Source organism: Anastrepha ludens, chromosome 3, assembly GCF_028408465.1.
Source record: "Anastrepha ludens isolate Willacy chromosome 3, idAnaLude1.1, whole genome shotgun sequence".
Classification (NCBI taxonomy): domain Eukaryota; kingdom Metazoa; phylum Arthropoda; class Insecta; order Diptera; family Tephritidae; genus Anastrepha; species Anastrepha ludens.
In genome coordinates this window covers 101,527,014-101,536,770 of record NC_071499.1, presented here as the reverse complement: position 1 = coordinate 101,536,770, position 9,757 = coordinate 101,527,014, and positions in this window count along the sequence as shown.

Below are 9,757 nucleotides of genomic sequence, written 5' to 3'. Positions count from 1 at the left end.
AGGAAAGCAGCTCTTTTCTATGGTTGAAACTCATTTTGCCACACACGTGTGGATTTGTTGACAATTTTAGTTTCACGCTGTCCCTTGGTGAGTGGACATCGAACGCCGCACATATAGACAACGATGCCACTTAGACCATGAAATAGATCCGTTGTGAGCCGCAGGGACTGGGCTACATTTCCTCTTTCAGACTGAACCATCCTGAGCTTTGGACAAAGCGTAAAAGGTTGTTGATATATAAAGTTAGGTTATCTATATTCATTAAGAAGTAGTATCTTAAATATCGGTTCCTACTTCTGGCTAGAGCCAAGCATGTGCAAAAAAAGTGTTGAATTGTGTTTTGAGGAATTAAGTATTTTCTTAATCCTGTTAATTATTTTTTCCGAGTGAAAAACAATGTATGGATTTGTTCACGCACCAAGTAGAAGAGGGTGCAATGTATTTTCGCAACCTTATTTATAGTATCAAATCTGCAAAGCAGGCACTGTTAACCTAACGAAAAATACAGATAGGAAAACAAATATGATTACAATATTATATGTATGTGCATGCTAATTTTTGGTACGGTTACAGAAATCGGATGTTTCTACTGTTATTTTATAAGGAATGCCTGTAGGTATAACAAAGAAAGAATGCCTGTAGGAATAACGTAAACTAAATGGGGGTTTATGCAGATTCCTGTTGCATACAAATTGCTTCCAACTCCTCCTTATTCCTATAGCTACAACAGAAATCATGCATGTAAGCGCCTAATGTCCTCGCATGATTTCCTATGAGACAATGCCCCTACTAAGGTCCTAATTTGAATTATATTCAATTTTATAATAGTCTTGCCTTAGCCATGTTTTCCTTGCAATTTCACTGGTATTGGCACTAATCTATCTTTGATTTACAGAACTGATTAGTGCGTCCATAACAATAAGCTTGGGAGAGGTACCCCCATACAATTATTTATGTTTGGTATACAGGTATCTTCTCTTGCAAGTTGGTCAGCCCTACAGTTCCTTGGTATATCTCTGTGGCCTGGAACCCAGCATGAGATAATACGATACTGTTTACCCATCTCATTAAGAGATTGGCGACAATTTAAGACACTCCTTGATGTTAAATGGAATGCTCCAGGGCTCTGTTTATTTCTAACGATCTTAAGGCTTCATGAATAGCGTTTATTTCCGCTTGAAAAACACTACAGTGATCCTGTAGTTTAAAGGATTCTCTGATAAAAAGTTCTTCGCAATATAACCTGATCCTACACCGATGTCCATTTTAGATCTGTCGGTGTAGTTCTTAATGGGTGCGTTGGGTGTGCATCTTCTTCAAGCCATTCCAGTCTAGAAGGTATTTTCATTGAGAACCTACTTCCGAAGCAGAGAATGGGAGGGTGATAATCACAAAAACTGCGTATATCCGTTTGGGAGTCTAAGATGGTTGAATGTCCATGGGTGATAGTCTGACATTGTGAGCTCGATGTGAGCAGGCCGTTGAGTATTTCCAGAAGAGATACAGGGGTGGCAGATGTAAGATGACGCCACATATTGCTAATTCCGCTGATCTCTGCACCTGGTATATTAGAATAGGTTTTTTTCTGACGTCAGCACACCTGCCTAATTCGCTCAGAGCCAAATAACGGTATTTTACCTAGTACACCTTTAAAAATCTGTTTACCATGAGTACTGGTATGAGTACCCTATTTGCAAAATTTTTTCGAGAGTGACTCTATGTTATTTAAGTAATAATAATACATAAATAATGATTGAACCCTTTGTATTCTCTTGGCATGGAAAATATAAATCCGATTCCATATAAAGGGGGCATACTCGAGTTTTGGATGAATTAAAGTATTGTAGTGAGTAGCTGCATTTGAGTAGCGGAGCAAAAATGCTATATTACTGCAAATCTTTGGAAGGGCATAAGATATGATTTTGCAACGTAAACGGATTATCGAGCACAACTCCAAACAAAACCTTTTACTGAAATAAGTTGGTGATTAAAGATAGTGTAAGACGATTGCCAAACTTCGATAGATCTAGAGATAGATTTACGGAACATTTGTTAATATTCAATGATAGTGTATTTCTGCATACGTACATAAACACATATCTGTAGCTGACAGAATTAGAACGCATTGTTGGTTTAAACCGACCTGTAAAATTGAGTTAACTCGGTAGTGTTCGCTTATTTTAGTCTTTAAATACTTTCCAATTAGCTTACCAAAGTTTACCTCGCTTGAAAAATAGCTTTATTGCTAAATTTGAAAATTAATTTAAGGCTTCCCAAAATAAGGAATCTTCGTGTGCCTGATGAATTTCTTCCATGCACATTTGGGGTGACAAGCAAACGTTAAATATCATTAAAAAAGTAAATACTTTATATTCAGTTTCCTCCTTCCATTCATTTTTTCACTTTATTTACGCATAAAAAAAGAAAGCGCTGAAGCATAAAATTGTTTGGCAAAAGCTTCATGTGCTTGATGCACTCCGCGCTGTCTGCTCGCAAAGCAGCACCTCAGTTTCCATCATCCATGAGTTTATTGAAAATTTTTATCGTAAAAACAGTTTTTATTACAACTACATATAAAAACTATCGAATGAAACAAAAGGCTTGTTATAAATTCGGCATAAAATCCCCTTTCGAAAATTGTGAAGCCCCAACGGGTAGCTTAAACGTGGAAAACCAAAATCAAAAAAAAGGCGGAAGAAAAAAAATGTACATACAAACATATGAATGTACCTATGCGCATGGGGAATGCTCAGTACCCAACAACAACAATATACGTTTTTAATGCACTTTTAAGCCTTCCTGTCAGAACTGCAGCAACAAAGAGAAGGGCTTTTCATAATTTTGTACATCTCCCTAGATGAGTAATTTTGTTGTCAGTTGAATTAATTATTATTTGTCTATTTACTATAGCAAGGAAATTTTATGGAGCATTTAGCTTTGGAGAATTGTACAAGTTAACTTATTATTAAGATCGATACCTAAGGCAGTAGAAGAATAGAAAATTTATACGCTATTTTAATATTTCATCTATCATTTGAACACAAAAAAAAATATTTTTTCGTAATAGTAGTGGTTGAATTTCAAAGGCCGATGTTGAATGTGAACCACACCTAAACGTCAAGTTTTTTTCTGCATTTCATTTGACATTTTTCAATTTCAGACTAACTCAATTTGAACTGTGGAAAGATACGCAATCGAGCAACGCGTTAAAGTTATTCAGACTTATTATGAAAACGGGCTTTCAAATCAAACTGCATATCGCGCACTTCGTGATTTTTTCGGTCAATTTAATCGTCCAAATGTGCGTGCAATCGGAAAAATTGTGCAAAAGTTTGAGCAAATCGGGTCTGTAGGAGATGTGAAAACACCAGTGCATGCTCGTACAGCTCGTATTGCAGAAAATATTGCTGCTGTTCGCGATAGTGTGGTTGAAGAGCCGTCCACCTCAACTTGTCGTCGTGCCCAACAATTGCAGCTCTCACGCTAGTTGTTGATGAACATTATGCATAAAGACTTGCATTTATACGCTTACAAGGTGCAATTGACTCAAGAACTAAAGCTTCTTCACCATTTCAAGCGTCGTCAATGGTCAGAATGGTGGCAGGAAATGGCAACAGTGAATGACCAATTTTCGAAGAAAATCATCTCCAGTGATGAGGCATATTTTCACCTCAGATTTGTCAATAAGCAGAATTGGCGCATTTGGGCGAATGATAATCCAAGAGTGATTACCGAAAAACCAATGCACCCACAAACTCAAGTTCAGCCGGCCAAAATTACGCTCTTTTATGGAGCTCAAAGGAAAAGTAATGATTGAAAGTAAATGTAAAAAGCGTAACCATCTTACGTTCGCGCGTTGAGCGTTATAAAGTTAATTGGCTTCAAAATAGCAAAAATGGCATTTCTTTCGATTTATCTCTTGATTTCTAGGATACGTTCCGCAAAACAGTGAGATTGAAAAACCTAAATATATGTAAATGTATACACATCTGACATATGAGTATGTTCAACCATCTAAAATATTGAATACTTCTAATGACAATAAAAGTATGTAGTGACGATGAATATGATAACGAAAATACCGAATACTAGTCTTTAAACGTTCAAAAATATTTTACACATTCTTGATTTTAAAATAAAAATTAATTAAACAACTTAAAATGTTTTTGTCTTTTAAATTTTACGGGCTAATAGCATGCAAAATTAATTTTTACTGTGGTTTGGACAATTTATCAGCAACAGAAATTTATAAAAAGTTTACGAAAATATCGAAGGGATTTGCTCCTTCATGAATAGTAATAAACATGCTTTATCCCTACAAGAAAGTGCTGAGTACTTTCGGCAAAAATTCCAACACATTTACACATATTTTATTAATCTCTAATACCTGCGCATGGACAAATTGAAAAATATTGCCGAATGAGCTGCAAAGACAACTACAATAGATGCAAACTTTTTTCTCGTGAGAGCGCTGTTGAAATGCACATTTTTCATACCATTCGTCAGAAATGCCACAACGCAAGAAACACCGATTGGGTATTTTTTGAACAAAAATTGGGAATTCTCAGTTTCCACATATTCACTGATGTAAAGCGTTTTTCAGTAAGAGCCTTCAACTTTTTTTTTGAATAAAACACAAACGGTTTGACTTTTTTAACTAATTTTTTTTTATTATGGAGTTTGAACATATACATTTAAGTATGAAATTCGATTTCTTTTGCATGACCACCGCGTGCACGTTTTACGAAGTCCAATCGTTGAACCCAATTTTCGACCACTCTTTTGCATAAATCGGCCGAAATTCCAGCAATTCGCGTTCAATATTGGCTCTGAGCTCACAAATCGTCGTCGGCTGGTTACTCTAGACCAATGACTTCACATAACCCCAAAGAAAATAGTCTAGAGGCGTCAAATCACACGAGCGCGGCGGCCATTCGACCGGTCCATTTCTGGAAATAATGCGCTCATCGAACTTACTCTTCAACAAATCAATTGTAGCGTGTGCTGTGTGGCCTGTGGCCCCGTCCTGTTGAAACCACATGTCGTCTAAGTCCATACCATTCAATTGCGGCCAAAAATAATCGTTTATCATGTCGCGGTATCGATTTCCATTCACAGTAACGTGGCGATCGGTCTCGTCAACGAAAAAGTATGGGCCAATTACGCCGCCGGCATGTAAACCGCACCAAACAGTGATTTTTTCGGGATGCAACGGTGCCTCATGAATCACGTGTGGATTGCTTTCTGCCCAGTAACGCATATTTTGCTTGTTGACAAAGCCATTGAGCCAAAAGTGAGCTTCATCACTGAAGATGATTTTTTGGAAAAAATCTGGATCATTTTCGAGTCGATCTTCAGCCCAATTTACGAATCGACGTCGCTTCAAATGGTCAAACGGCTTCAGTTCTTGTGTCAGCTTGATCTTGTATGGATGTAGGCCAAGATTTTTTCGCAAAATTCGCCACAATGACGACACAGAAAGGCCCAATTGTTGAGAACGTCGTGTGAGCGACACATTTGCGTCTTCTTGAACTGAAGCCCTGGCGGCAGCAATATTTTCAACACTTCGTGCACTTCTTGCTCTCACTGGCACCGGAACATTATGTAGCGAAAACGTAGATACAAATTTTTTCACTAGACGGTCGATTGTCGAACGGGATGGCTTGTTAAATGGACCGTAAAATGGCCGTAATGCTCTTAAAGTAGCAGCAACAGAACGATTATTTTCATAACAAATTTGCACGACTTGCAATCGTTGCTCAAGTGTGTAGCGTTCCACGATGAAATGTATACTAATGAAGTTTACAAATGGCAAGCGAAAAATAAAAAATATTGCGTCGTTCGCCCTCCCTATCGGAAAAAAGTTGAAGCGCACCTATTGAAAAACCCTATATAAGCCGATAGATATCACCGATAACGAAGAAAGCGAAGGTTATAGTGGGGGTGTAACTGGTTTCCTTGGCAGATAAGGCTGCAATCTAATGATACAAATAAGAATAGGATGGAATACCACAGTTTTTTAAAGTTTGGAAACAGGACAAGCTGTCAGTGCAGTGGATGTACTTTAAGAATTGCAGGGGGCTCTAATTTTCTACCTCTGCAGCGAAGGTGATGTGGGTTAATTTTGAAATGTCTGTGAGAATAGGTTGGCGCTAGATGATTTGAGCAGCTGCTTCTAAGAAGCGAATTTTTATACCATGCTAGGACTGAATTTACATAGACGAACCAGATCATTAATGTACAACGCCTCATTTTATTAATTAGGCACGGCTGGTTTTAAATACGGTAACGTAGATATATTTCTGGAGGCACCACATAGTCTTTTATGTACATTTCGAATTTATAAATGGATGAGGTAATCTTCGGTGAACGCTTATGAGACAGTACTGGGAATGGAGTGGAGTCAAAGTACTTTTTAGGGTAAATTGGAGCTGAGAATTATTTCATCTGATTTGTGTTTCAAATTTTTTATTTTATTACAAATGGCTCTACGTACAACAAAATATCCCCGAGCAGTTAGCTTTAGAATAGCCAAGGAATTCCCTCTCCGAAGTTCAGCTTTATTCAATAAGCAATGATACACAATGAAAATGCTTTACAGTACTCAACTAGAGGCAAATTTGGCAAGAGAAAGCGGAGGAGGAGAGGTTACTCTAACCTCCCAGTTCGTAGAATATTGAATGTGTATGTATGCACCAATGCACACCTGAATACTTACAAAGGGCGTTAACTACCTGCATGTCGAACGCTTTTCCAGATCAAAATACAAATTCATAATACTCGATTATATGTATACATATATGTAAATATGTATGTATAGAATTATATGCGCATATCTGTTCTCGCATTCGAAGACACCTTAGTAGTAGCATTTGTTCAAGCATAAATGAGAGTGCACGAGTTACATTCGGTTTAGTTCCGCCTCGTTTAAGATAACATTTTTCATTAGCAGAGGGTTTGCCATGTTAATGCTCAGAACAGAATAAATGCCATTCGAATTTCACGTTTGTTCAAAAGCTGGTTGATTTTGAATAGGAACCCGTTGTTCATTTATCTTTATGATAGTAGAGGGTGTATCAATAAGTCCGCCTACCTTAAACCCAGAGCCAATTTTTGTGTCGAATCTTGATAGTTTCCCCTTCTTCTTCTCTAGCCCCATGTTAGTTGTCTTACAAATTATTAAAAAAAAAAATGCGTATTTTTAATGTGAGAAAAATAAAACAAATCAAGGCCAAACATAGCAGTTTAAATTTTTTCAAAAATACTTTTCATCATAAAAAAGATTTCACAAAAACATTTGCTGTTGCTTCCCTGAATATTGCAGCACGTGGAATAGATGTCAGGCTACAGTTATAAGATATTTTAAATTTCGTGCTCTGCTGTGTTTACGGGAAGCTTGTAAAGTAATTGCACGGTACCTCTCATGCGATATCAAATATTCTAAACAGCTGTTATTATCGATTCGTCGCCATTCGCAGCAATTGGGCCTCTGTTACTCAACTACGTGGAAAATTTTGCGAAAGGATTTAGATGTGAAGCCTTTCAAAATACAGCTGATGCAAGAATTAAAGCCGAACGACCTACCGCAACGCAGAATTTTTGGTGAATGGGCTCTTGGAAAGTTGGCCGAAGATCCACTTTTTTATCGAAAAATTGTGTTCAGCGACAAAGCTCATTCTTGGATCAATGGGTACGTAAATAGGCAGAATTGTCGATTTTGGAGTGAAGATCAGCCAGAAGAATTGCAAGAGCTACCAATGTATCCAGAAGAGGTCACAGTTTGTTGCGGTTTATGGGCTGGAGGTATCATTGGACCGTACTTCTTCAAAGATGCTGCGAATCGTAACGTAACTGTGAATGGTGAGCGCTACCGTGAAATCATATCCAACTTTATTTTGCCCAAAATGCAAGAGCTTGACTTGCATGACACATGGTTTCAGCAAGACGGTGCCACATGCCACACAGCGCTCGTAACAATGGACTTGTTGAGAGGCGAGTTCGGTGAACATTTTATTTCACGTTCGGGACCTGTCAATTGGCCACCAAGATCGTGCGATATAACGCCTTTAGATTATTTTTTGTGGGGCTATGTTAAAGCTCATGTCTATTCAGACAAGCCTGCTTCAATTAACGCATTGGAAGACAACATTGAAGCATTTATATGTGAGGTACCGGCCAAAACATTGGAAAGAGTATGCCAAAATTGGACTAAGCGGATGGAACATTTGAAGCGCAGTCGTGGTCAACATTTGCATGAAATAATCTTCAAACATTAAATTATATGGGCTGTACTATCGATTTAAATAAAAATGTCATGCATTTTTCTGAATTTTACGTGTGTTTTTTTTCGAAAAGCTTTCCTATAGCTCTTAAAAAATCACCCTTTATAATATTTACGTCACAACTCTACATATGTATAAACATATAATACATATGTGAAGCTCATTGTCTTGGAATAGAAAGTGCTGGCATTTTACACATTTATTCAAGCTGTTCACATAAAAGTGAAAGTTTTGCATTCTCATAGCACAACATTTTCGCACCCATGTAAGTGAATAGCTTTGCTACTTCTACTTCTACTTTTATTAGAAGAAGGACGAACTTTAAATGCAAAAACCAGGTTCCAACAATTCAACAACAAAAAATTCGTGTCGTGGCAACGCACGCCGTGTATGGCTAGTAATTAAGTAAATATATTTACCAAAAATTCTATTCATTTAGTTTTGATTTCTGTTGACAAATCCTATGTTTTGTGGCGAATTCTACCGAGATTGTTATTTAGTGTAGTTGAATAGAATTGTACAGTCGAGTTGCGGCGGGAGCAAAATAATGCAGCTATTTCAATTTATTATGCAGTAAAGACTGTTTTTAGAGGCTTACATCGAAAAAAAAACACAGACAAAATTAATATCCATGAAATTGGCTTTATTTGACAAATAATTTTATGGCATCAATATTTGTATGGAGCGACTCCAAGCCAAAAGATTCTAGTATTTTTAATATGGTCTTCAATTTTGCTGAAAATTTGTTTATTTTTAGGCTTGAGTATAATAAGATGTAAACTGAAAAAATTGTATTACTTTGTTTACAAATTTTACGGAAAGTTTGTTTTGCCATTTGTCGGAAGCACCCACCCTACAGACTTTTTTTATTTCCTTTCATTATTAGCTGAGACTATAATACAAACAATAAGTTAATTACATTACTAATTATTGTTGATTATAAAACGGACTTTTGGCATTTTCCCAGATGTAAACAAATAACACAGGGTTATCGTATAGGATTTTTGTATGAGAGGAGTAATTTTTAACACACTTTTATTAGGTCGGGTTGTATGTATGTATGTATGTAACGGTGTCTTTGAGCTTAATTTTCACTGGGTTCTAAAAATCTGATAGACTTGGAATTTTGCACACCTATCAAGGACCGATGACAATGCAATAATTTGATAAAAGTTTTCCATTATCCTTATTAGGATTGCCAGGATTAATATTTTCTTTTTTTACCTGTGGGCAAAAAGTAAGGTGAATTTGGTTGTAAAATGAAAAATCTTTATTTATTCTTGTAAATCAATTTCATCCCCTTCAAAATAATCCCCTCTCGATGAAATACACTTATGCCAACGATTTTTCCAATCCCCGAAACATGCTAAATAGTCCATTTCCTGTATAGCCATCAGCACCTTCTTCGATTCAGCTTTTATCTCCTCAATCGACTCGAAACGCGTTCCCCGGAGTGGTCTCTTGAGTTTTGGGAA